At 43.5% G+C, this 27078-nt stretch overlaps 1 protein-coding gene and 1 long non-coding RNA gene across 5 annotated transcripts in view; one reads left to right on the plus strand and one right to left on the minus strand.

Moving 5' to 3' along the window:
- DYNC1I1 (dynein cytoplasmic 1 intermediate chain 1) overlaps positions 1-23151 on the minus strand; it is a 301647-nt gene extending 278496 nt beyond the window's left edge. For 2 of the 4 annotated variants that reach the window (XM_081800510.1, XM_081800508.1), the window contains exon 1: positions 22950-23151. The gene's annotated coding sequence lies outside the window, so the exon portion shown is untranslated. The remainder of the gene's footprint in view (positions 1-22949) is intronic. The other 2 variants (XM_081800509.1, XM_081800511.1) reach the window with 2 other exon arrangements.
- Positions 23152-23289: 138 nt separating this feature from the next.
- The window catches only part of LOC145716413 (uncharacterized), a 103107-nt gene continuing 99318 nt past the window's right edge, over positions 23290-27078 (plus strand). The window contains exon 1 of the long non-coding RNA XR_014139048.1: positions 23290-23722. This is a non-coding gene — a long non-coding RNA (uncharacterized LOC145716413). The remainder of the gene's footprint in view (positions 23723-27078) is intronic.

The raw sequence follows: 27078 nt of genomic DNA on the forward strand, positions 1-27078 counted from the left end.
CCAGCAACCCTCAGTTTGTTTCCTGCGATTAAGAATTCCTCCTATCAGTGAGGTCATATGATACATGTCTTTCTCTGTTTGACTTATTTCGCTCAGCATAATACCCTCCAGTTCCACCCACGTCGTTGCAAATGGCAAGATCCATGAGGGACATTCTTAAGTGAAACAGGGTTTGTTTATTCGTTTAAACCACAAGTGGGGGGCAGTGGAGTCTGATGCTGGTACTGGGACAGTCTGGTGTACCAGTACCACAGTTCCTGCTAAGGTATCAGCAGGGTCACCTACCATTGCTTTCACACCATCCCTGCAAATGTAAATATGGTGAAAAAGACAAATAAAAATAACGTTCTGTGGAAATAGTTGTGACCTTAGAGATTCCCAAATACATCTTGGATCCCCAGGGATCCTCAGACCACAGGTTGCCTTACCTGCTTCTGATAAGGTGGAGTTGATTCTAAAGCCTCTAGAGACTGAAACGAAATTTTGCTAAGAGTCGCTATAAAAGAACCTAGGCAGGGGGCTTTAGGAGGAAGGCTCCTGTGGAAGGCTTTGGAGGAAAGGCTCCATAGACTTACCTATGAATGATTTCTCATTTCTCACTTGCTTAAGCCAGGTAATAGGTAAGGAAGAGAAACTGAGAAACCTTCTCTCACTCCTCGTTCTCTTCCTCCCCTCACTACACACACACACACACACACACAAATTAATGGGTCTCAGCCTGGCTATAATGTAAACTAAAATGGTCGCTAATAAAATGTAGACTTCCCTGTTGTGTGAAAAGTCTTTAATTCTTTCGTTCTTTTAATTTTGCTGTGGTTTTTTTTTTTTTAAGATTTTATTTATTTATTTGACAGAGACACAGCGAAAGAGGGAGCACAAGCAGGGGGAGTGGGAGAGGGAGAAGCAGGCTTCCCACCGAGCAGGGAGCCCGATGTGGGCTTGATCCCAGGACCCTTGGATCATGACCTGAGCAGAAGGCAGACGCTTAACGACTGAGCCACCCAGGTGCCCCAATTTTGTTGTTTAATCATTAAAATTATACATGTTTGTTTCAGGACAAGAACTTCAAAGATTATATAATCCAGTACTGGTATTTTACCCATAAATAGGGAAAGTGAGATGCAGAAATGTAAGTTCACTACCATTAAGTGGACAAGTCAGAGCTGGAGATACCAGATCTCCTTATTCTTGAATACTTTTGCCAAATAATGCTTCCCTTTTGGTGTTTATTCAAGATTTTATCCATTTTAGTCAAAAGGAAGCTCTTCTTAAACAAAAGGCTTTTATGGTGGCTCCTGATCAGTCTACCTGTAGTCCAACCTTTCAGTCACTCTCTACCACCACCTGGTGGTGGCAAATGTAAATTGCATGGGAGAGCTGACACCAGGAGAAAAGGCTTTGCCTCTGAAATTCCCAAACACACCACCAAAGCCGACATTGGGTAGTCCCAAGACAGCAAAAGTTTCATCCACATACGAAGGATCTATTTATGTCAGTAAAGAACTACTGTTTTTGATGGGGGGGGATAAAAATCTCAGTACATACATAGAGTTAAATATCTACGTTGATTTTTCTGGGCTCTTCTCAATTTTACTCACACTGGGTTAATTTCTTGACTAGGAAATCAGGCCATATTTCTAAATTAAGCTTTTCGTATCGCTCTTGTTGGATTTGTGAGCTATATTTAAGATTGTTGTGTCTGCATATTATCTCTGGTCGCGCTTTCCCTGTTACAGGATTCTGAGCTACACAAATCGTCCTGCTAACGCTGTAAATCAAGCACAGGCAACTGCGGCACATTACACAGAAGAGACTCTTAAGCACTCAGCACAGAGGCCCATTATGCTAGAGAGAAAAATCAATCCAGGGGGTATCTGCCCTCTCATCTAGTTAACAGAGTAGAGATGAGAGCCCTTAGACCTCACAGGCCTCAAAAGCCATTGTCATCTTTGCCCAAAAGTTCTGGAAAATGTTGAGTTATTTCTGACCCCGACAGCGCATTCCACCAATTGAGAGACTCAACAAGCGTCTCTTTGTTAAAAGAATCGTTCCTCCCTTAAGGGAATCAGCCATTCATATCTTAGCGTATCTCGGAGTTAATACCAGGCAATATCGAGAGTCCTTAGGAAGTGCACCATCTCAAGTAGCATCCTTGAAAGAGTATGAAACTAAAGACGGGACAGTTTGGACAACCAGAGGGCAGTGTTTTGTCACTAAGAATTAGGACAGAAAAGGAACCAGAAAAGAGAACAGAAGAAAGGAGACGAGAGCCCTCTGGGGAATACCAGGAGGGAAACTGGAGTGAATTAAGAAGTGAGACCGTGCGCAAAGAGTCCTGCAGAAGCACCCAACGTCAGGGCAGGATAGATGGGAGAGATGTACTGCCTGCCTAGGCCAGATGTCAGGTAAAGAAGCCAAATAAAGAAGGCTACCACTACTACACTTCATATGATAGGAGACTATGTCTCTGGGCTCCTAGAGGTTCAAAAGCCCTTCAAGGCAAACAGAAAGGAGCTTCTCTACCCGAAGGGGCATTTTTGAGGAGCACATGGAAAGGGGCAACTTCTCCACAGACCATGATGTCATCTTCCTTTGAAACCTGCACAGCGGCTCCTCGGCCTCCTCTTGGACACATAATGGGCATTGAACAAACACTTGCTGTTATGTAAATGGTTAAAGATGCCCCTTGAGTATTGGTCCCTACACTGTTTATTTCTTCACATCGAGCTAGAACCATCATCTCAAAGCCCTGTGGCCCCAAACACAAATTCTGACATATCCAGTTGCTTTAAATATAACTCAGATAAGCATATTTTAGCCATTTAGAGCCCGCCTGCTTTGCCTACCCAGCAAAACTTCACCCAATATCTGCTAGCTATAGATAAAACACCCACCCCCCGCCCCGAGATTCCCCACCTGACTGCGGGCGGCATTGCCTAGACACATTCCCGCTGCCCTTTATGGGAGGTGGCACCATGCTTCAGGGTCTAGAAGGTCTCCTGCTATGAGGGATGTTCCCTCTCATGCAATACTATCCAAGGGCCACCCAATGAAGTGTGTCGTGCAGTGCTTCCACCTCAGGGTCTTGCCTTCTCCTTGATCAGCCCTGAAATCCTCAAACTCACCGCACTCTCACAGCCCGTTTTCACCACACCTCGCAATTTCGCCACCTAATATTTCCAAGCCTGCCCTTGCCTATCTGTGTCCACTCATGTTGCCCAATGCCAGTCTTCACGTGGCTCATCTGACAACCACAGTGCTCTTCTCACTGATCTTTCTGTCCCCATGCTAACCTTACTCCCTGATGATCTCCACATCCTCCACACTGTGTCAGGGTGATCTTCCTGTCGCTCAGATCTGATGAGGACACTCCCTCGACTGAAACACTTCGATGACTTCCTTCTAGATGCAAAACACGTCCTAACTCCCTGCCATGCACAGAAGATGCTCTTTTTGCCCATCTCTCTGTCCATGTATCCTTCTACTTCTTAGTTCACATTTTACTGGCATATATCAAGCTGTTTCCTTCCTTTGTACCTTTACAAATTCCAGAAATGCCCTTCTCACCATTCATTACCTGATGGATTCCTATTTATCTGTCTGTCTCAGCTCAATCACATTCCCTTCAGGAAGGCCTCCTAGGGCTTTAAGCCAGGGCCAAGAACTCTTCGTTGGTGGCCCTAGAGCACCCTGTGCATGGTCTGCTGGAACACGTGCCTCACTGCCTGGTTATGTCCTGTTTATGTAATTCTCTCCTCCTGCTACACTGAAAGCCCCTCAAAGAGATGGGCCATATCTAATCTATGCCTGTTTTTCTAGTACCTGGCAGTCAGTGCTCAGGAAATGTCTCTTGAACTACTAAACATCCATTAGATAGAAATGAGAAATCTGTGGGGCAGTTAAGCGTCTGCCTTCGGCTCAGGTCATGATTTCAGGGTCCTGGGATTGAGCCCGGAGTCTGGCTCCCTGCTCAGCGGGGACCCTTCTTCTCCCTCTCCCTCTGCCCCTCCCCACTGTTCATGCTCTCTCTCTCTCAAATAAATAAATAAAATCTTTTTAAAAAAATCTGTGATTTTGCTATCAGTAATTTCCTAATCATCAATAAATTGTGTCAGTGCACTAAGCTTTTACATGACCAAACTCCAAAGTTCTCCCTAATTATGCAACCAATTTCTATTCCCACGGGCAGGGTGTGGGAATGGATTTGTCACCCACTCATACAAATGTGCAACGAACACATGATCCTAACATTGCCTGATCCACTGAACTATCTTTTTTCCTAAATCACTACCATTATATACCCATTGATGTAATTTTCTCCTGCCTGGTTTACATTTTTAATCTCCTTCTTCTGTCTCTAAAAGGATTATTTAGCAAAAATCCACTCTATTTATAACTGACAGCCTCTGTTGTTTATCTCAACCAACAAATTCAGAAATCTAGAATATATTGCCCAAAATGCCTTGAGGATAAAGTCATACTGACAGTTGAGCATTCTTTTTAACAGTGATGTAAAAATATCAGTGCTCTAGAACACAGCCGTCTTGCACTTGAAGTTGTTTCTCTGAGTTGCAAAGATGATGAGTGAACGTGTCTAAAAATAAACAACTCTCAGGTAATCTGTGGGGCTGATCTTTAAAATAACTGATAATAAGCAAATCTTCAGATAGGACCAGCTTTGGCTTTGACTCTGCTGTTCCCACAAAAGGGCCAGATTTTCCGTGCAGCCAAGTTAAATCAAGACAGCCCTGGCCAGTAGTCCTGCCCAGAGTGGGCACTCTATCCTGATAGAGAACAGGGAAATTCAAAGTGCCCAGATGCTCTTGCACCTTACAACTAAGAACAAATTTAAACTGTCATCCCAAAAGAAATAGGATCAAGACACAATAAAAATAAGGAAAGGAAAAACTGTAAAGCTTAAATAATGAAGTCAGAATAGATTTTCTCAATATAACTCAGCAATATAAATGTTCGCAATCTGTTTTAAATTTCTAAAAATATAAGTTATTAAGATATCTCATCTTACAACCAATTAATTCAATACTCTCCCAAATTAACTACAAAACACTTACGAACTTGTAATTAAGCCTACCTAATTTTAAAAACCATCCATCCCTGCTGATGTTATGATGAGTGGAGACACACATGCAGAGGGACCCCAATCAACACCTCTGACATGTGGAAAGCCAGGATTCAAACCCCAGCCTCTGGAGCACGTGCTCATAGCTGCTGCACATGCCTGTAGTTGTAGGTTTATCTCGTCTTCCCTGGCTCCACCCTACTGGCCTTAGCATCTACATTGGTTCATTCATTTTCCTTTGTGTTCTTTCTTTGCCATAACCACCCACACGTCGCATCAGCAGTTTTGCCTCTCATGTTTGTTCTACAGGCGATAAAGAATAAGAAAGCTGAGAAAAACACAAAGATCCTGTAAATCGATGTAGTCCGTGGCACTACTGTGCTCGCAAGGATGCAGGCAGAGGGTTCCATGGAGAGGGTGACATAACAGACTGTCAGAGAGGAAGACGAGACCAGAGGACGGCAGGAGAGGGGTGCCTCCCAGGCAGAGGGAAGAAACATGGGCAAAGGTGGGGAGGTGGGAGAGAGAATGGCCAGTCTGTGGGATGAGTAAGTTGATATGGATGGAGCACTGAATACAAAAGCAGATGGAGCAAAGTGAGGGTGGAAATACAGCCAGATAGCAGATCCCAAAGGATGAGCGACCAACCATCCCCATTTGCCGAGAAACGAGGGGGTTCTCTGAATGCAAGCCTTTCAGCACTAACACCAGGAAAATGCCAGGCAAACCTGGACCAGTTGGTCACCCTACAGCCAAGGGGCTGCCCCGCCATGCTTTTAGGGGCTTGGAACTTCTCTGAGGCAGCAGGGAAACACGGAATGATTTGGATGAGTACAAGACCAGGTAACTTTTTCCTAGCTTGCAATACACACGACAACAGCCTTTTTAAACATGGGTTGCAACCCACTGGTGAGTTACAAAATCAAGTCTGCAAGTAGTCACAGGTGGCAGTTTTTGTGATGAACAGATCAGAAGTATTAGAATGCACTGTACATGATAAGGGCAATGACTGGTTCATGGAACTTGTTTTGGACATACATATATTCACTGTTACATATAAATATTATTTATTATTATTAGCTGCAGTTAAAAGAGTTTGAGGTATATGGAGCTACGCAATTTTAAAACTGGCAAATTTTAAATGATAAATGTATCTCTACCTTTGTCCTTTCTCGGCCAACATTTTACATGACATGACACCCACAGATCATAATGATATTTGTACAGCACACTGTGGGAAACAGAGAAAGCTGTTCGCTCCCACAGGAGACTGACCCGGGCTCTAACTACCCTGAGAGCCAAGAGATTAACATCCAAGTGCACATGTAACCTGTAATCCATTTGCAGATCGCTGGTGGGAACACACTACCACAGAATGACCAACCAAGGCAAGCTCAGCGCTATTTGTTTAAATCTACGAGAGAAAGTGAAATCAATCAATCAATCAATCAATCAATCAATCCCTGGATACTTCAAGGCACAAGCACATCAAGGCAAATAGAGTTACAAAGATTAACCCGCTTTTCCGGCTTCCCAGGAATGTCCGTAAGAGTGCAGAAAATCAATACTACCAGAAATGCACAGCCGTGACATATTTCCTGCAGACCATGTCAACACAGATGCCAAATGACCCTGGGATTTGGGAATTTGCTATTTGTCCCATCAGCACAACTTTTATATTCCTTTCAGAAAGCAAATACCGATCTGAAAAGCTTGGCTGCAAAATCCCTCGCCTGGCCCCGCACACACAGTAGTCTGTATGTGAATAGATAACTCAGTGGTATGAAGGCAGTCTTCACAACAGATTTCTCAACCAGTCCTAAAAGGCTTGAACCTTTCTGATACTCATGTGTATTTTTTACTTCAAGACTTTAAAAAAAAAAAATTAGCTAGAGTCAGTTTCAACCATCTGTCTCTCTGAGTGAAAATAGGATGCAGGCTTGTGCGTATTGGCTTTTGAAGAAAACCAATTTGGCAGAAAGAATTAAAGAGAAAGAATTATATCTCAATTTTCAAGACCATACGAAGGAGTAACAAAATATCCAAGGTAAGTAGTAGCTTTTATGGACACATCTCCCTCCTTTTCTACCCCTTAGGCTGTCCCCATTCCTTGGGGTGTCACCATCACCCCAAGGAATGCCTGTCACCATCCAGGCCGATGTCCCTCATTGAACATCACTCTGATTAGACCAATGCCAAATAGTCATAGCCTTGGAGGGTGGCAGAGTGGACATATAAAAGTGACTTCCCCAATTTGAGTGACACTAGGTGTGGTGGGAGATGATGAGAGCAGGTACACTCCAAGAATTTGGAAATAATGGAAATATAGCATGATCACTTTCTGAGAGTTCAACTAGACCTTATATTAAAACACAGGCCATCACCCAAGTCAGAACTATAATGACAGGACCAAAACATCACAGGTAGGGTGATGTCATGTAATGTCATGGAAAACCACCACATAATGAGTGGTGAACAACTATAAAAAACTGTTATAATTAAAGGAAAATGGATTTGAAATGACAGGAAAAGTGCTGTGGAATTTGTTCAGGTTTTCTGCAGTATGTCCGGGAAAAGGACACCCTAACCAGTTGACACCATCTTTTCTGTGTGTCCGTCAGGAGGGTCACCATAGTGGCATCAGGCCACCACCTTGAAACACCAGCTGTGAAACTGCTCCCCATGCTCTGGCTCCATGTACACCATCCAACCTTCAGTCTTCCACACTTCAACTAAAGGCAACTCCTGAGTTAGCCTTCCAGTTAACTCAGGCCAAAAATCTTGGAGCCATCCCTGATTTCTCTGTCAAATCACACATCCGAACCATTAGCAAATTATTAAGGCTCTATTTTCCAAACATGTCCAGAATCAGCCTGTTTTCACCACCTCCCCCGCCATCACCCTGTCCAAACCACCAATATCTCTCATCCATATTATTGCAAAAGCCTCCGAAATGGTCTCCTAGTTCCTACCCTTGCCCCCTCTCCTTGTAGGCTATTCTCAGCTGTAACAGTAATTCTTCAGAACACAAGCCAAATCATGTCACTTCCTTGCATAAAGCTTGCCAGTGGCTCCCATCTCAGAGTAAAAGCCGAAGTCCTACAATGGCCTCCGTGGCCCTACACAATCCAGTCTCATTACGTTTCTGACCTCATTTCCAGCCCCTCTTTGCTGCTATTCCTCAAACACATCAGGTACACTCCCACCTCAGGGTCTTTGTGCCATGTCCTTGGCCTGATATTAAGTATCTGAATGACTGGCTTCTTTAAAGCTTAGATCAAATTTCATCTCATTGAGGTCTTACTTGACCACCCTACTGAAAAGAGTAAACAACTCCCCTCACTGCACCTGCATTCCTCATGCCCTTCTACTGCCTTATTTTTCATCATTAAGTGTATTACCAATTAACATATTCTATAACATATTTAAGTATCTTTCATTGTTTCTCCCTTCCCCAGAATTTAAACTCCAACAAAGGCAGAGATTTCATCTATATTGTTCACCGATGTATTGCCAACTTAGAATAGTGACCAGTAGAGAGTTGATAATATTTGTTGAATGAATGAACAAAGTTGGCTTCAAAAATGTGCCTGCATGAGCTCCTCCCTCTCTTCCCAGCCTTGTTCTCTATAAAGTGTCAAAGCTCCACTGTCTTTGAGATTCTCCTAGGTTTGTTCCCCACCCTCCTTCTCAACCCTTTTGCTATGATCTGGTGTCCTTAGTTGTCATATGATTGCCACACCTGGAATCTGCCTCCCTTCCCAGTCCTTTTGAATGTATTATGTGACTGGACTATCTGCTTGATTTTTCGGTACCCATGTTACCTCTGGACCAAACCTTCAGGATTACCCCTAATCCCCTCAGGCTAGTACTGCCCCAACCATGCCCAGCTCAGACCTCTGATACCAAGGGCCTAAGAACCTGAATTCTCAGATTTCAGAATACTGATCTATAAGGAAGGGTACTGTGATCCCACGGGAAGTTAGGTTTCTCCTGGCCAGTCAGTAAGTTGGCTTTATATTTGTTGCCTAATATATAAACACATACTTGCTTATGTGAATTCATCACTAGACCACTAGAGAATTTTGGCTACATAAGAACAGTCTAATATCTAGACCCTCACAACTAAGATTCAAGACCTTAATCCTGCCTATCTGTAGAGCTGACCGCTGACTGGCCCTAATGTCTCCATCTCTGCAGCTGCAATACGAGAGCTGACTGCAGGTGAGAGTGCTGATGGCCAAGCATGTCACCTGCTCATGTTCTTAGCGTGGGAACATGAACCTACATACATATGCACATACAGCCCCCTGACCCCAAATCCCTTTGGCAGATCAGAGCACCTATTCTCTCCACCTCTCCAGTCCCTGAACAGTGACCCTTTGTGGGAAAGCAGTAGAGGATGAAGGAGAAAGAGAGTGGGATGATTTACCTGATGGGAGGAGATGTGAGAATACTTTGTGGATATCTGAGCAAGGTTCCTTCCCCAGACATTTGTAAAGGAGAGAGAAGCACACTGATCAACAAAATTTTCTAATTTGCTAAGAGCCAGGAAGCCCAAGTAGTTGGCTCCATGATGCTAAATTTATCTTTATGTTAATGCAATTTAATGACTACTCACTGAGCCCCTACCAAGCAAAGTCCCTCCTGGATGCTGTGAAACTTTCACAAATGATTGAGATACATCCATCTCCAAAAGCTTGTAACCTGTGAAAGGGAACAGACCATGCCGCCACCAAATATGGATTATCTTAAGCTGGTTATTTTTTAAGAAACAGCAGATATAGGAGAAGCTCTAAAAACTTAGTAGAAGTTGCCCTTTTGTAAGAGACACTTAAATGTATAAGGGAAGTCTCCATTTCTAAGGGTGCTCCCTCTCTGTACCAGGAAAAGGATGACTCAGTCTCCAGAAACCCTTATCAGTGAAGAAGGCATGGACTTAAACTTGCATAATACCTTTACTCCTGATGACTTTCACCCTTACCCTGGTGACCTCCCATAACCCCCAACATCTTCTTTTGTGGTTAGCTGGAAATGTTATGTAAGTGGTGGCTTGAGACCTTTTGGAGAGTTATTCAGTTTTCCTGGGTTTCTCCCATGTGTACAGGAAGTATACAAGTTGTTAAACTTGTTTTGTTTTCTTCCTGTTAATCTTTTTTTTTTTAATAGGGGGAGGGGGAGGTTCTCAGCCAAGTACCTAGAAGGATAGAGAGAAAATTATTTTTCCTCCCCCACATATGGTAGGGTCTGAAAACAACAGCTCCGCTGCAAGGGACTATGGGGTAAGTACATGATGAAGGTTTAAAGAACAAGGTGGGGGGCACCTGGGTGGCTCAGTCAGTTAAGCATCTGCCTTTGTCTCAGGTCATGATCTTGGGTCCTGGGATCAAACCCTGCAATGGGCTCTCTGCTCAGCGGGGAGTCTCCTCCTTCTCCCACTCCCCATGCTTGTGTGCCTTCTCTGTCAAATAAAATCTTAAAATAGTTAGATAGATAGAAATATAGATAGAGCGAGCACACGGAGGGCATGCAGGAACTGGAGCAGAGTGAGCTTTCTGAAGGAGGACCGTGAGAGCCACACACAGAAACATGGGTAGGATGTGAACCGGGGAAGCATTTCCAGCGAAAGGAGAGTAAGCATGAGAGAAATGGCAGCGACAGGAGGTAGCAGTCTGTGTTTGGGGAATGGCAAACAGTTTCGCTGGTCTGCAGTGTAAGTCAAATGGGTTCAAGGTGGCAGGGTGCAATGGGGGACAAGCTGGAAAGGTTTGTGCTTGGTGTAACATTCTCAGGTCATAATTCAGATCAATTGTTTCTGCTCTTTGGTGTCTCCTCACCAGCAAGTTGTATCTATTTTAAAACCTGTAAGGGTCTTGAAAAAAATCAAACATTTCCATGTTAAACAAATCCAATCTATTCAAATGTGTTAAGCAATGCAAACAACTAGAATTAACACTTCCCTTACATATCACACCTTTGCTGTATATGATGAAAAAGCGAGAAATCAAGTGCTCAAAATAGGTGCTTTAGCATTTGTAATAAGTTCTTTGCAGAACATACGCATTCAGGGTGAGGACTCTACCCGCCCCGCCCCGCCAGGAGTCTCATAGTTTGCTTTTTCTTCATGCTGTAAAAAGAATATGGTGGTTGGGGGTTTCTGCCTTTGAAATGATGTATTTGTCTAGCCAACTTTGAATATCATCAGGGCATATTAAGAGATTACTGAATGAACAAATAAATGAACAAATGAAAGAGTGAGCCCGAGCCCTCAACTGCATGATGATGTGGCCAGTCTGGAGTGAAGTTAGATGCAAGCATTTTTTGTTTGTTTTTAATGGTTGTCATAAGCTGTTAAATTTCCTTCTACCCGCCCTGACACTGCTATAGCATTCCCAGTGTCTGGAAGGCGCTTAAGGAATGATTACTGAATGACTGAATGTTACAACTTGAACAATTCCGTGGGAAAGAAAGTAGACACACATTGTCACATTTATTTTTCCAGTTTGGCACCTGCCCTCTTATTTATGCTGGCCCTAGTGAATGGCAGAACCCGGCCAGTGGTGAGAGTGATGCAAAGCAGGGGTGCCTGTGTGGCTCAAGGCGGTTCAGCAGTTGAGTATCTGACTCTTGATTTCAGCTCAGGTCATGATCTCATGGGTGGTGAGACTAGCGTAGGGCTCTGTGCTCAGCGGGGAGACTGCTTGGGATTCTCTCTCTCCCTCTCCCTCCGCGTCTGCTCCTCCCCCCACACACACACGCTAATAAACAAATCTAAAAAAAAAAAAGTGATGCAAAGCTCTCTCTAGTACATAAAATCACAGGTTCTTAAATCCAGATTAAAAAGAACATGGAGATGACCAAATACTGGCCTGCTCTCTCAATGATACAATAATCCCTTCACAGAAATTCCTCGGTTGGCAGTGGCATGCTTGAACTCTCAACTACCTTAAAGGTAGCCCAGTCTATTTTTTTAATGGTTCAGTCAATCAAATGTCCTCCCTTATCTTGATATGAACTTTCCTTTTTCCTAGAAGTTTGGGCTACAGTAGAGAGGTGTCGTCGTACATACTTGTGAAACATAAGAGTCCTCATGTCTACCCTTTCACCTCTTACAGCCCAAACACTCTGCAGCATCAAGTTATACTCAAGGAGCGGTGGGCAAAGGGGAGATCCAAAGAAGACACAGAGGAGAGAAAATGTGTACATCTGCCAAGATGAACCACATAGCCTTCCCTCTATCACACCAGCCTCTAGTTCTTCAAACCTTTATCAGTGGTGCTAGGCCCAAGCCCCTGGACCTTTTAACGTTTTGGACTCAGACACGCAGAATCCTTCCATGATTTAGTCACAGTGGATGTGTACCATGTTAGATTTTAACTTAACATCATTTTGAAATGCTGGGGATGGAAGTCGGCGGGGCTAGGAAATGTGTCCTCAGCAGGCCCAAATTCCAAGATAAGAACAGAGGCCAACCTGATACTTTTTTTTTTTTTTAAAGATTTTATTTATTTATTTGACAGAGAGAGACACAGCGAGAGAGGGAACACAAGCAGGGGGAGTGGGAGAGGGAGAAGCAGGCTTCCCGCCGAGCAGGGAGCCCGATGCGGGACTCGATCCCAGGACCCTGGGATCATGACCTGAGCCGAAGGCAGACGCTTAACGACTAAGCCACCCAGGCGCCCGCCAACCTGATACTCTTAACAGTCTCTAGGTGAAGACTGCCTCACAAGCCAGGGAAAATGCAGACTGACCATCTGGCCCTTATGTTGCACTTACCCTGAGCCCAGGACTGCTCTGGTGGGCACAGACAGAAATGTTCAATATGATCCTGATTCAGAAGGCAAGGCTTCCAGATCCTAGGAATTACCAAGCCCACATTCATTTGGGGCCCAGAGACCCAACGGGGGACACATTCAGGAAGTTAAATGTTTGTACTGAACACATCAAAATGATCCACGGGGAAAAATTTAAATCCTGTAAGAAATGGAAAATTAAGTAGGATTTAGTCTTTCAAATCTCACCACAACATTAGGAAGTGGCCCTATTATTATCACTCCTGTTTTATAGATGAAGAAAATGAGGTGCCGGAAGGCAAAATTACTTGTCAAGGTCACAGAGCTAGTATTTGGTGACACTGAGATTTGAACTCCAGCTGCAGAGGTCACACTCTCATACTGTCTCTTGACCACTGTTATGATTTGTTCTGGGATCAAATTAGACCCAAGAACAAAAAAGGAAGATGAAGATAAAATATTAATGATTTTGCCTGATTGACAGTGGTATCCGGTCAGCCTGAAAATTCAAAGAAGTGATTATTCACTTAATTATTAATCACTTCCCTTCTTGGAACTTTGTTATACTTTTATTAGGTATTTACCATGTTTTACCTTATGTGATAACCATGCGATATATGTGATAACACATATCCATATTTTAAATATATTAAACTTTGCTATTTTTCCCTGATTAGACAGCAGTCCCTAAGATCTATACCTTGTTCTGGGGCACCTGGCTGGCTCAGCAGGTACAGCATGCAACTCTTGATCTCGGTGTTGTGAGTCCAAGCCCCACGTTGGTTACAGAGATTACTTAAAAAAATAATAATCATCATCTTAAAAAAAAGATCCGATACTTGCTCATTTTCATGTACCCACAAAGCATTCAGTCTCACTCATGGTTAGCCTTCTGTAGGTACTAAATACATGTTCTTCACTAGGACTAAAAACCTACTGAAGTAACCTAGCTTTCACCCCTACCTACACATATTTCTTTTATTCATTATCAGTAAAATCTAGATTTGTAAGCTCAGTAAATCCAGGACCCTGTTATTACTCACAATGCTAAATAAGATCACGCCAATGAATTTCATATTCTATATGGGCATTCTTTCAGGTGCTGCTAACATTGAATATTGAAACCACTACATGTGTGGTTGTATGTCAGGGAGCTTCCTAGGAGGCCTTTCAGAAACTGTGCTTAGCAGCAAGAACAGGCAGAACCCAGGGAAGTCCCTCCTTTTCATAGTCATTTAGGTTAATCACAAAAATTCCTATTCCCCAACTCTAAGAGTACACCTAACAACTCCTTTGTAGCCAGGCAGGGCCATGTGATTTGCTTTAGTTGATGAGATGTATGAGATTGGGGCACATCACACAGCACGGGTCTCTGAATGGACACGGTGAACAGAGCCCCTTGTTGGCCCACACTGGACATATAACATGAGCAAGAAAAACCTTGTTGGGTTACTCTGCTGATGGATGGGACTTGTTTGTATTGTACTGGATCATGATGTAGCCTAACCTGATCAATACACTCCCATGGCCCAAATCCACTCCAACGATCCAGCATTTTCGTTACTTTTCACCTTCCTTGATTTAGTGTTGGTAACTGAAGGTACACCACCTCCCTTTACCATCCCCACCTGCGCTTTGCTACGGCATGCCCAGTGAGAGGGTGTGACCAAGATTCTCCCCTTGACCAAAGGCTAGGCAGGCTCCCCTGAGTTCTTTTTCAACTTGGCCCTATCTTTCAGCATATTCTCAACAGCCCCATTTTAGCAGAAGTCCTGCTAAGTCAGTTTAGCCAGAATCCCCCACCCTCAGTATCTGATCACTGATATCTAATCGATATCTGATGAGGTTCCTCATCCTCCACCATCTCCCAGGTGGTATCTGATCACCCTGGCCTGCCTTCAGCAAGAATCCTGTTAGGTTGGCTTAGCCTGATTGTCCCCCACTTACCTTGGACATGTCCTCTTAGTAATTTTCCATCCACTGCCTCCGGCATTGCTCCTTGCCTAGAAATCCCACTTTTCCTTGTTGTATTCAGAGTTGCTCCCAATCTCTCTCCCCTACTGCAAACTCCCAGTGCAGGGGTCCGGGCATCTATCATTATAGTCCCACTGAATAAAAGCCTGTCTTACCATTCCTTTAACAAGTGTATGGATAGCTTTTTCTTTAACAGGTATAAGGACTAAGAAAGCACTAGGTGTCATTATTAACCCCATGGTCGCCAGAACATGTGCCCTGGTTAAAGCAACTTTTCATTCTGAATCTTCCCCCCGGAGAGTTTAGAAAATACTCTTTTCATGTGCTGCCCAGATGTACCTTCCCCGGGTTTGGGAAGGCAGAGATAGTATTGGCATTATTAAGGGGTGATGTTTCCGATACCCTGGCACATCTCCCAAAGCAAAGTTCTGCCCATTTTACTGAGGTAAATGGCTCTGCCTGGCCAGAAGGTACTCGGGGAAAGGGCACATCTGAAGAGAGTATCCTCCTCCTCCCCTAAGACTGTTTGTAACCTGACTTTTTCATCTACTTGAAACTAAAACTTACAATTTGTTGGCCTTCAAATTTTAGCAATTCATACTTTTTTATTTCTAAAACAAGGAGCTCTCAAGGGAAAGGAGTATGATCCCCCCCCCCTTAAAAGCTACAGCAAAAGATATGGGGTTTCATCCTTGTTTGATATGCCAATTACTTTTCAGCAGCATTTGAAAAATATTAAAAAGCTTAAAAGAGGAAGCAAGAAAATCTGTATTCAAAACCCCGAACCTGGCCTGTTACAATGTCCCTGGGTGGTCCATATTTGCATTGGGAGATTTAGTTTGGCATTTTAACTTATGTAAATAGATTCTCACTTTCCCCTGTGCCTGAAAGCATTCAAAGAGGGAAGATCCCCTTTCCAAATCAGCGGTAACCTATACCCTCTGAAAGTGAACAGTCACACTTTTCAAGGAAACAGGCAGAGAAGTTTTTTGTTATTCTTTCTTCCACAAAATACACACCAATTCCCACAAACCCTTGCTATTCTGATACTACCAGGGCAGATGGTGAAACAGGAGACATGCTGTCATTTTAAAAGAGGACACTGTCAAAACACACATTCCCCCACAGAGCCTGCTACCTTTCCAGCCACCCAAACCCACCAACTACTGAAATTCCACAAGCCGATTCTGAGACACAATCGTATGGTCATCCCCCAAGCCTGGGCTCACCGTAACACTCAACAGCTAGATAAACTTATAAAAGTTTCCATACGTGCGTTATAGAATCTAAAATACTTTTAACAGGAGAAGACTTCATTCCATTTCAATTCCTAAAATCTTCAGCTTGTTACACAAAGAAATGGGTACTATTTCAGGTCAGAGTAGACCATCTAGCCTGTATTCTAAGAGGGAAACTGACTATGCAAAGGATATAAAATATTGTGTTATCATTTACTCATTAGAGCTATTTAAAATGTACACATTACTCTTGGCTTCACTCTAGACATGAGTATAAAATAGAAATCTGACAAATGAATCAAAATCTCCTTTCCTCCCACCAGAAAGAAACTAAAGAAACCAAACTCCCCCCAAAGAAATCAGACCAAAGATCAAAAGAATTAGCCCAGGGGGCTCATAAATGAAACACCAGACTCAAACCATCCTCCCTGTCATTTCTAGAACGAAAAGTGGCCCTTCTCAAGACTCCCCTTCTCACAGCAGAAATGTTCCATGTGATCCTAATTCAGGAAGGCAAGGATTCCAGAATTCTAGGCATTACTGAGCCTACCTTCAAATTGGGCCCAGACGTGCCATGGAAACTACATTTCAGGAAGTGAATGTTTTTATTAAACACATTAAAATGATCCAAAGGGAAAGAATTAAATCTTATAATAAAAAGAAAATTAAGTGGGATTTATTCTGGCTAGTGTTTCAGGTCAACAAAGCTTATTGAGCATCAACCATGTGCGAGACTCTCCGCTGAAAGATACAAGGATGTCTCAGAGAGCCTGGAGTCTAGAAGGGGGAAAAAGGCATGCACGTAAGTAATATAACTCAAGATAAAAAAAAATTTTAAAGAGCATACCTTTGGGGCGCCTGGGTGGCTCAGTTGGTTAAGTGACTGCCTTTGGCTCAGGTCATGATCCTGGAGTCCCGGGATCAAGTCCCGCATCGGGCTCCTTGCTCAGCAGGGAGTCTGCTTCTCCCTCTGACCCTCCCCCCTCTCATGCTCTCTATCTCATTCTCTCTCTCAAATAAATAAAATCTTAAAAAAAAAATAAAGAGCATACCTTTGGTTCAAAGGAAGGCAAGATCACACACATCCCTGAGTAGAGAAGGCTAGAGAATGATATAATTGTTGTTGGATAATAAAATCATCTTCCACACCCTGAGTGGGCACCATGTATTTAAATCTTGTTCTCTCATTATCTGCAATCTTTACAATAACTTTGCAAGCCAGGCATCATTATCCCCCATCTTACAGATGAAGAAACTGAGGCTCCCATATCTTCAATGAGATACCTGGCTTCTTCTTTCCTTTGTCTTACACTGCCTCTTAGATGTTGTACCCTTTTATGTTGTAAAAGACCAAAGAAATGGGCTTAAATTACAGCAGGAAAGATTTCAGTAGAAAAATAGCCTATCTATTGACATTCTGGGCAGGATAACTCTTCGTCGTGGAAGCTGTCCTGTGTATTGCAGGCTGTTCAGCGACAGCCCTGACCACCACCTGCTAGACGCCTGTAGCCACACTTTCTCCCCACTTGTGACAACCAAAAATGTCTCTGGACATTGCCAAATGTCCCTAGGGCGGGCAATCACCCCTGAGAACCACTGATCTAAAAACACACTAGAGGGGCGCCTGAGTGGCGCAGCTGGTTGAGGGTCTGACTCTTGGTTTCGGCTCAAGTCACGGATCTTTGGGTAATGAGATCGAGCCATGCCTTGGGGCTCCACGCTCAGCATGATTGAGATTCTCTCTCCCTCTCCCTCTGCCCCTCCAGCTCATGCTCTCTTGCTCTCTAGAATAAATAAATCTTAAAAAACAAAATAAAAAAAAGTAAAAACACACTAGAGTAAGTCAATCTCTTCTGTAAATCACTAAATAGAGGAAAGACAGCTATCCACACAGTCACTTGCCTGGGCAGGAAATGGGACCATCAGCTCTGAAGGGCCTTCCAGTCCTGCCCACTTTGAGTCTGAGCCACACAGACAGAAGGCTGTGGACCCAGCTCCGGGCCACTGCCCGCAATGACCCATAAGCCACAACACCTGCGCTAGATACATGCATGCTCTGATAACCGGCATTGCGTGCCCCTGGTGCCCATCAAGTCTTTCTAAAGACCATGCAGGCATGAGAACTAATGACACTTTAATTTCCAGATCTGAAGCTTCTGTCTGATTTCTTTCCAAAAACTGACCCTGCCAGAGAATGTGCCTGTGGTTTAGAATCATTCAGGGCCTCCTTTCCCACCTCCGTTTTTGCAAAAGCCTTTCCTCCCCATTACCAGACCAAAAAAAAAAAAAAAAAAAAAGCCCCAAATCTTACTGTGACAGTTGATTCCCCAAATCTGCCTGCAACGCTTGACCACAAGGTATAAAAATACCCTTGTGTTGAGGAGCTTCTTCAGGTACTTCTGATATAGAGGTTGGTATAGTACTTAGACTTTAATTGGATTCAAAGAATGACATCATCGTTTTATTTTTAAACATCCAAGTTTACAATATTCTGGAAATCACATTCACTGTGATTCTTTAAATTTACGATGAAAACTGTCAGATGCCAACTTAAAACGTGTGTAAGAGAGCAGCAGAATTAAAAAAAAAATTCTTTAGAGGTTATAGGAGAAAAAAACCTTGAAGCATAATAAAGCACACCGGTATCTGTTCCCAGGCAGATCTCTTTATCAAGTGCAATCATTCTCCATGGTGCCAGAGACTCATTACTTTCATTATAAAGAATGCCCTTGACTCGAACATAAATTTCTGCTTTGTGTGTTTGCCACACTGATGGCATTAGCTTGTCTGTGCCCCAAAGTGAAAACAATAGGTCGTTCTCTAAGAGTACAGCAAAAATATGGCTGAGCATAGAAATGTTAAGGATTAAGTAATATTTTGGAAGCAAGAGCGGCTGCTTGTGAGGATCTCAGGACTGCTATGAACCGAAAATTAAAGGACACATAGGCTGTCTGGGAAGCAGAGGTCCTCCCAAGATTTAGTACCGAGTTAGTGTTCCGGATCATGGCACAGTCACTGTATCAGGGAAGCCCCAGAACACTGAGCAGCTTCGAATTCGCTCTGAAATAAATTAATCTTTGAAATGAATAAAGCCTTGGCTAATACCTACTCCTGCAAAGTCAACTTTCTGGGCTTAGTTGTGAACTGCTATGCATTTAGTGTTCAGCAAGATGCCTAGTGACACTTAAGAATCAAATGTAGGGGGCTTGAGCACACCTCAAGGGAAAGCAGGGCTTGCTTATCCTCCACCACACTGAGAGGTGTCTAATTTTCTTGTTCCCCTTTGATAATACAGTTAGGCTTTTCATATCAGCATGTGAGCATGTTCTTGAGGGACTCTCTGTCCTGCCACAGTGAAAAGCTACACTAAAACAGTACTTTTTGGCGTCCCACATAGAAAAACAATGAGATAGGATGGGAACAGAACAAACAAACTTTGGAATCTGGCCAACCTGCACTTGAAATCCAGCGTTCCCACTAAACTGGCTTCAGGTGGCCTTGACCAATGGTTTCATGTTTCCAAGCACCAGATTCCTTGTTTGTCAAATGAAGATAAAAATGTCAGACTTACAGGAATGTTAGAATGATTTCATGAACCCGAAAATAAATACGGTAAGGACCCAACAAATGGCAAGCAGTGCTAAGGCTGCCTGCCATGCTTGGAGATCTTAGTTGGTTGCAGCGTGCATTAGCCTAATTACACCTGCATCGGGGCACCCCTAGCATGCCTCGGTAGCAAAATGCTAACAGTGCTCTGATAGCTATGAACACTTTTTCTTGGCTGGTGCTCACAGGATAGTTTTGCCTTGTTTTCAACACATTTCAGCAGAGTGACCTCGGTTCCTACCCCTTTTCCTAAACATGCATGTGAACCAGTGGTTCTTAATCTCTTTTTAGTCACAAATAGCCTTTTTCCCCTCAAGAAAGCTGCATTTAGGTACATATGCATTAAATTTCGCAACAAGATTATCAGGTTCAATGACCACCTGAACACCATCATGCTCCTGCCCTCCACAATGCCTACGATTCCTATTTAAGAAGCCTCCTCTGAACAAAGAATCAGGAGATGCCTTTGTGAACACGTGGGCACCTAAGGGTTTGCACCTGGACAGTGGTGTCTATGTTACAATGCAAGCTTCACTCTCACACTGGTCCCAGGCTTCCTGTAGAGAGGAAGCAAAGAAAATCAGTCCAGGATATCCATGAAAAGTTCCTAGCCAAGAATATTTTTTACATGGACCTGGGCGAAGGTTTAGAAATTAAAATTTTAAATGAGCTAACGTAAGAAAAGAGATTAATAATCCCTCTATGAAAATTAACCAATATAATTGTTCTGTAGCATGGAAGAATAGATTCAGACTGCCCAGGGTTCAAATCCTGGCTCTATAATTTAGTAGCTGAGCAATTTTCAAAAAGTTACTTAATATCTTTGCGTCTTAGTTTCCTCATCTGTCAAGGATTAAAAAGGATGTCAAGGATTTTTGTGAGGATTAAATAACTTAATACATGGAGAAGTAATTTAAAATCCAGTGCCTGTTCAGGTGCTCAATGTTTTAATAAACGTGTTGGTAATGTAATAAATTCAGTAAATGTATTGAGCACTGGTAAATTGCTCAATGTATTATCAACCTTTGTTTTACGTGGTAGAGCAAAGTATAGACAGAACAAAATGATGAAGGAATATACTTAAGTTTGCAAAGGACCTTTTCATTTGAGGCTAGATTAAGTGACAGAAACAGGGTGATGGGGAAGAATGAGTAGCCAATTAGGTAACTTTGAACAAAACCTTTGCACAGTCTGTGTTGAGAGACATGGTATATATTTTACAAGACTGGATAGAGCAGCACCCAGGATGGATCCCTAAGAATTACTTGACTCAGTGCTGGAGTCAAGGGAAAGGCTTATTTATTAAACATAGACTTGGGAAGAAGTGTTTGGGGAAGTAGAAGGGCTGGGAAGAAAGTTAATAGAGCCCCCTTTTAGACATAAAGCATGATGGCACAAATGCTGTGTGACCTCCTCTCCTCATCTCAGAAGTTTTGTCAGAAACTAGGGACCAGGGACCATTACTGCAAGAACTGCCCCACTTTCCTGTGGGTTGAGTTTATTTTCTCTATCCATATCAGAAATGGTGATTACACCTAATGATGTTAGACCTCAAACACCAAAGAGCTTCAGGACATGCTTCAGTAGAAGAGGAAAAGCTGGGTGTGTGGAGGAGCTGAGCCATGCCTCTGCTTTTGGGCACTGTGTAGCAGACGCTGCAGCATCCTCGAGGTCCAAAGCAAGGGAAGAAGGTGCATCAGTGCCTGGGGCCCAAGACAAGGAAGAAAGAGAGAGACATAAGAGATTCTGGGACAAAAACTGGGCCCAGACCTGGACAGGCTGGAAAGAGCCTGCACTGGACACCCAAACATATTATCCTAACTTCCTAAAGATGGCGCTACAAGATTTTTCGGAAAAATGGCTCTTGGAGCACTGAATCCTCAGAACTTAAGAAATATTGGCAGGTTAATTAAGAAATGAAGAGAACATTTGATGACTGCGTGATAGCAGTGTCTGAGTGTATTTTATTGAGAAACATGGTCAAAAGAGCAGAGTTTGGGTCCTTGTTTCTCACACCCAAACTTTTGGAGAAAACTTGGCATTTTAAACAGTCAGAGGAAGTATTAATCACATTCCCACTAGCACCCTCAGGATGCAACTTGCACCGAATTCTCCATTTCGAATGCATTAACACTGGTTGTCTTCCACTGTAATTTTCACAGTGAAAATATGTGCATAGACCCTCACCGGTATCTGTGCTAATATTAGCCATATGATGTCTTCCGCAGTTACCCATGTCTTATTGTCAGCTACGCTTTCTGCTAATTTGGAATATTGGGAAGCAATTTTTCACAACCCTGAACTGCAATAAGTCTACAGAGCACACTTGAAAGGCATTCCAGGCAAGAAAATGGCTGGCTACTTGTTCTTGCCCCTTACCTAGACGTGGTAGAGGCCAGAATCCATAATATATTCCATCTTCTGCATTTTGTTGGGTCTCCGATCTCCTAAGTAATTTCCTGTCCTGATCCTGGATTTCTGTTTGACCTTATTAACCGAGATACAAGTCATGAGACTCCCGCACTCAGTTCCCATCAGTGCTGCCAGGATCACTGCCCTTATCATGACGCCGCACAGATTCATAAGGCCAGAGCGATTCCGGAGTGGGAGTGGGGGAAGGAGAGCCACGCGGCTGGGAAGGTGTTTAAGAAAACACATCCCCCAACCACACTTTTTTGCAGCAGTGAGAGAAACTGGGATCTTCTTGCGTGAGTGTTTAATTAATGCCCTGCTGGAAGTACATTCGCTCCCTCCGACTTGGCGGGTAGCAACAGCATCTAAGAGCTTTGCAGACCTCTGAAAATGTAATCAAACAGCATCCTTTCCTTTCCCTCCGCAGCTCCCCCTCCCCCAGGGGCCGTCAGCTGGTGGCCCAGAGGGGTGCGGATCTCTCCTCCGCTAGCCTTCTGCTGCCCTGGACAAGACCGAGGCGGGGCGCACTGGGACGCCCCTCCCAGCCCACAAGGTGGGCGACAAGGTGATGACACTACGACCCCTCCTCCTCCGCTCTCGCCTCTCGGCTCTACCCGGGGAGCTGCAGCAGGGGGCTGCCTCTGGGGGGGGGGGGGGACTCTGGCCGCCTCAGGGCGCAGCGGAGCACGCAGAAGCCTGGGGAAGGGGCCGAGGCTAGGGTCCGGCTGCGGCTGCGGCGGCCCGAACTACTGCCCGGCTGCCGGCGCGACGACCCTGGGGCGGGGAGGGTCGAAGAGGGGCGCGGAGGTGGCGGCCGGGCGAGTGCGACACCCCCGTCTTGTTTACCTGGACGCGCTCGGCGGCGGCGGAACTGGGCTCCTAGAGCAAGCGCGGCGGCTGCTCCCGGCGGGGGGCTGCGGGGTCGAGGCTCGAGCGGCTCCCGAGGGCGGCGGGCCCGGCGCGCGCAGGATGTGCTGTCTCACGCTGCGCCGGCCGCTTGGCTCGCGCTCCTCGGGGACCCAGCACTTCCTCTCTCTCCGCGAGCCTGACACTGACAGCTCCCTTCGGGCACCCAGGCTGCGGGGCTTGCCCCGCCCCCCGCCCACGCCCTCCACGCCCTCCACGCCCTCCACGCTCCACGCCCTCCACGCCCCACGCCCCGCGCCCCTCCCGCGGGAGGGCCCTCCGCTCGCCCTTTCGTGCGGGTCTCGAAAGCAGAGCACCTGGGAAGGTCAATCCGTCTATCTCGGTGTAATCGGCAGGACTCACCTAAGTTGCTGCAAACAGAAGAGCTTCAGTATTTTGGGAGCTGCTGCTGACATAGCAACATTGAACAACTTTCACTCCCAGACAACTACTTTAAGGTCATTTAAGAAGAAGTAGAGAAAGCTCAGATCCATCTGCTACACACAAAGACATAGTCTGATTTATCCCTATGTTTTTTCCCAGAAGAAAAAGATAAAGCTTGCCTCCACAACATTGCTTCTTAGAATCCTAGCTTTTAAAAATCTGGGTAACCATTCTTGAACTCCCCGGAAGCTTACTGTAACAGCTAAGTTTTTAGACCCAGAAATGGAGTTTGGGATTCTAATCAATGCCGGTTTGGTACCATTTTGTAGGTAAGTTTTTCATTGTGCTTCTTGAGTATCTGTGGGATCGTTGTCCACATTAGCATGGAAGTTACTGGAGGACAAGGACTGTGTCTTATTCACTGCTGTATTCCCAATACCTGTAACAGTGTTTGATGCGTAATATATGCTCAGTAAATATTTATGAATTTATTTAATCGACGACTACTACAGTAATTTCAAAATAAATATAGATGTGATTGTAAATATTATGTCATACCTATGTATAAAATGGCCATCCTTTTTCCAATTTTGCCTACCTAGCAAATTATTGTAACTGTAAATATGGCTAAAAGAGAGACAAGTGGAATGTCTTTAGATAGAAGGAATTCAAGGTATTTCAGAGAAAAAAATTATGAAACAAATACTTGCCCCTGTCATGTATTGGATACTTAATAGATGTCAAACTCTACAGACAATTTTCTTTTAAATTTTTCATTAGCACTGTGTAGTAGATAAAATGTCATCCGCACAGTTAAAGAAATGGGTCTCAAAGAAGTTAACTAGCTTGCCCAGCTACTGAGTGATCTAGCTGAGATTGGAACCCCTGTCCACTTGACGTCCTGCTTGTATATTGCCAACTGCTATTACTATCTTCCCAATTTGGGAGTTGTTGTGTGCCCACTACCTGCAAAGCATTGTGCTAGGAGCTTCAGATGGTACAAACATGAGAATATAATCCCTTTTCACAAAGAGTTAAAATCCAATTGAAGGTAGAAGAAGGCGCAAACATATAATTAAAGGCAAACAATAAGAAAATGGCCAAAGCAATACAATATGTTAAGAGAACTCTGATAGGAGCTCATCTGGTTAGGATGGGGGAGATGGTAGGAGAAAATTAGAATTATGAATATGGATGATATTTGAAATGGATAGATAGGGCTTTTAAACACTAGAAATGAAGAGGGAGAACATTTTCAGGCATGAACAAAGCTCCGGAGAAGAGAAAGAACATGTTCTCAGCAAATGTCAAGTGGTCCAAATTTTTTGGAATATGGCAGACTCATAGGGGAGCAGACTGGGACTTAAGGGAGGCTGAAGAGGCGATTCAAACATTACATATGTTTGAGCAGGAAATGACACTTGGGAAGGGTCATCTAGGAGTTTCGATGGATAGGGGATTGGAACAAGCAAAGACTAATTCAAAGTTCATTACAAGAATCTAGGCCAGGATTAAGAAGGACCAAATTTGTCAAGTTGTATTCATCATGAATGGCTGATAATATATCCCCAGCACAAATTTTAAACAAGTAGTTATAATTATTTTCATTATCATGTGTCCAGACATAGTATAGATACTGGGTATAGGACTGTAAATAAATAAGAAATGAATGATCTCTATATTCCAGAAACTCAGAAGCTAATGAAAAGACACAATTTGTTTTAATACTAAGACTAAGAGAAGTAGAATAATCGAAGACATCTGCCATGAGAGATCAAGAAGGGGAAAATGCATTACAGTTGAGGAATTCTTATGACCTGCAAGGGCTTGTTGAAGAGGTCTGGGTGGATGTGTATAGTTAGATACAAATTTTGACAATGTGCATTTGAGAACGGGGTTAGGTAGCAGGCATAGACGTTATTTTTATTGATAGATCTTATTTTTTTAGGGCGTTTTATGTTTGTTAAAAACTTGTGCCGAAAGTACAGGGTTTCCCTAAACCCCCCTACAAATTATAAACTGCTCATTGCGAACATACCTGTTTCACCTCTTAATCTATTTAATGCTCCAAAATTTGAAAGAATGGCTCCAGGAAAGAGTTAAATGGCCACTACAAAACATGCTGGGCAAATTTCTAACTTGCTAGCCTTTAAGAGATTGCTTTAGAGCCCTCCAGAGAGACAGTGAGGTGGCCCAATTCCCCTACTCTGGAATCAGAGTCTCTTGAGTGAACTTAAGTCTACCGCTTACTGGTTTTGTATATTTGCACACGTCACTAGAGTCCTCTGAGACTTGACTCTCCTAGAAGTCAAAAAGGGGGTAATAATGACAGTTGTCACCTGTGATATTTCAATGAGTTAATAATCCATGTGAAGCACTTGGCACAGCCCCTAGCATATAATTGGAAACATTCAATAAGTGTTAGGTCTAGTTTGCTATTATTAATTGTCTGCATGAAAAGTCCTAGAGCTTTAAACTCTCTAAATTCGGTGTCCAATCTGTGATATTACCAGACTTCAGGGACCAATCAAACCTTGGGGTCCCTACCAGCCTTCAGGAAAGAGATTCTTCTGCCTTCGTGAACCTGTCATTCATCAGTGCTAGATACAGGTGTGGCCCTACAGCTGGCTCCCTTGTCTAACTTACTTTCCTAGAGCCCCACTTCACCCTGGTTCCAGAACATTCTTACAGGGCGCCTGGGTGGCTCAGTTGGTTAAGCGACTGCCTTCGGCTCAGGTCATGATCCTGGAGTCCCTGGATCGAGTCCCGCATCGGGCTCCCTGATCGGCAGGGAGTCTGCTTCGTCCTCTGACCCTATCCCCTCTCATGTGCTCTCTCCCTCTCTCTCATTCTCTCTGGCTCAAATAAATAGATAAAATCTTTAAAAAAAAAAAAAAAAAAAGAACATTCTTACACAGCAGCTCTCATCTGCCTGAGAATCTCCTCTGGAAGTTATTCTTCAGTCTATTGTATCTTGGTTGAAAGAAATAAAACTGAAAATTAACCTCAGTGGTGCAAGGGCTCTAAAACCCCAGAAAAGAAATGTGAATCTGAATCAGCTTTTAAAATTGTAAGGTAACTGAAGGGGAAAAAAAAGGCTTGAAAATATTCTCCACTTAAGACAACATATGCTCTACATCGTGCTCTGAATAAAAACCTGTAAGGAAACTAATTTAAAACCACTGCCAAATGTCTTATATGGCTTTGTATGGGATATATATATCAGATGAGATATGTTTTATGTATTTTATATGACCAAAGTTGGTCAATTTGTGCCAAATATAAACAATAAAAGATGTCCAGAAACAGATGCGTTATTAGTATATAAAGATTTATTAGAAATCGAAGAGTGACTTATGAGGAAATCAATGATCCCAATGTCTAAAGCAACTCCTGCTTTTTGTCTTCTGGACACTTCATTACAGGATGTTGTCTATGTTTTTATATAGTAGGTGTGAAGAATCTACAATAAATAAATACACACATAAAATTCGCTTTCGGTTTTGGAAAAATGAATTCAGAGATATCTGTTGTATAGTTTTAGATTTTTGTAAATGCTTTTTGAATAACTTCCAAATGCAACTTCGCTTATACTGTAATTACCTATATTTGTCATGTAATTGTTATAATCACCGTATTTCCAACCCCTTCACTTTTGCCTCCTTGAGTCTGCCCCCTCCCCTTC

This window comes from Leptonychotes weddellii, chromosome 12, assembly GCF_054177405.1.
Source record: "Leptonychotes weddellii isolate Sample4059 chromosome 12, ASM5417740v2, whole genome shotgun sequence".
NCBI classification, from domain to species: domain Eukaryota; kingdom Metazoa; phylum Chordata; class Mammalia; order Carnivora; family Phocidae; genus Leptonychotes; species Leptonychotes weddellii.